Here is a 1,711-nt window from a genome sequence, read left to right on the forward strand (position 1 = left end):
CTAACCAATCAGCTAACAGCTTTTCTGACCAATCAGAAGCGAGCATCTGCCTCCAGCAGCAAGTCTTTTTGATCAATCAGAAGTCAGCCTTCCTAGCCAATCAGAAGCCAGCCTTTCTAACCAATCAGAAGTCAGACTTCCTGACCAATCAGAAGTCTCCAAGATTCTGATCCCAGCCCATCATAAGAGGAATCAGGTCCAAGATCGGAGACCCTTTCGCTCTAAGAGTCGAAAATCTGATTGGTCAGCCCTTTCGAGGGGTCTTTAAGGGGAATCTTTCAAGGGGTGTTTTAAGGGGTCTTTCAAAGGGTCTTTCAAAGGGTGTTTTAAGGGGTCTTTCAAGGGGAATCTTTCAAAGGGTGTTTTAAGGGGTCTTTCAGAGGGTCTTTCAAAGGGTCTTTCAAAGGGTGTTTTAAGGGGTCTTTCAAGGGGTCCTTCAAAGGGTCTTTCAAAGGGTCTTTCAAGGGGAATCTTTCAAGGGGTGTTTTAAGGGGTCTTTCAAGGGGTCTTTCAAGGGGAATCTTTCAAGGGGTCTCTTAAGGGGTCTTTCAGGGGGTCTTTCAAACCCCCCTCGTCCACTGCTTCACAACTAACTGGCTCGTAGCTCCCATTTTCCTACCCTTAACACTTAACTCTTTAACTCTTAACCCCTTAACCCTTAATCCCTTATCGTTATCCCCCTTCCCTCACTCCTTTGGAAAACACTATACACACATAAGTGAAGATTTTACATTTGTCAGTGTATATACACTGAGAGGTGTATGTCTGTCAGTGTATATACACTGAGAGGTGTATGTCTGTCAGTGTATATACACTGAGAGGTGTATGTCTGTCAGTGTATATACACTGAGAGGTGTATGTCTGTCAGTGTATATACACTGAGAGGTGTATGTCTGTCAGTGTATATACACTGAGAGGTGTATGTCTGTCAGTGTATATACACTGAGAGGTGTATGTCTGTCAGTGTATATACACTGAGAGGTGTATGTCTGTCAGTCTATATAAACGTTAATAACCCCGGTGTAGTAGATAGACTTTAAACCTTGTAAGCCAATAACTAACACACACACAGTCACAATACCCTGGCTACCACAATTACTAACTAACAGTCAAAATACCGTATCTACCACAATTCACAACTGAGCCACAATACCCTGGCTACCACAATTACCAACTAACACAGTAATAATACCGTATCTACCACAATTCACAACTGAGCCACAATACCCTGGCTACCACAATTACCAACTAACACAGTAATAATACCGTATCTACCACAATTCACAACTGAGCCACAATACCCTGGCCACCACAATTACCAACTAACACAGTCAAAATACCGTAGCTACCACAATTCACAACTGAGCCACAATACCCTGGCCACCACAATTACCAACTAACACAGTCGAAATACCGTAGCTACCACAATTCACAACTGAGCCACAATACCCTGGCTACCACAATTCACAACACTCACACATTAAGGAGTGGCTACTCTAGACGACGTTTCCCTCGGTCTGGGACTACTATCAAGCTACAACACATTTCGGTCTTGGACCAAAAATCTGCAAAGGCCAAAATTGATTTCAGATGAAAAAAAATCGCCTTAAGATGGATTTGTGTACAAAATATGACCGAATTTGTATAATAAATAAAGGAATCATGATTTGTGTATATTTTACCTGTTGGCCAAGTATATACATATTTCCAT

Source organism: Cherax quadricarinatus, chromosome 93 (genome assembly GCF_038502225.1).
Source record: "Cherax quadricarinatus isolate ZL_2023a chromosome 93, ASM3850222v1, whole genome shotgun sequence".
In the NCBI taxonomy this organism is placed as follows: Eukaryota; Metazoa; Arthropoda; class Malacostraca; order Decapoda; family Parastacidae; genus Cherax; species Cherax quadricarinatus.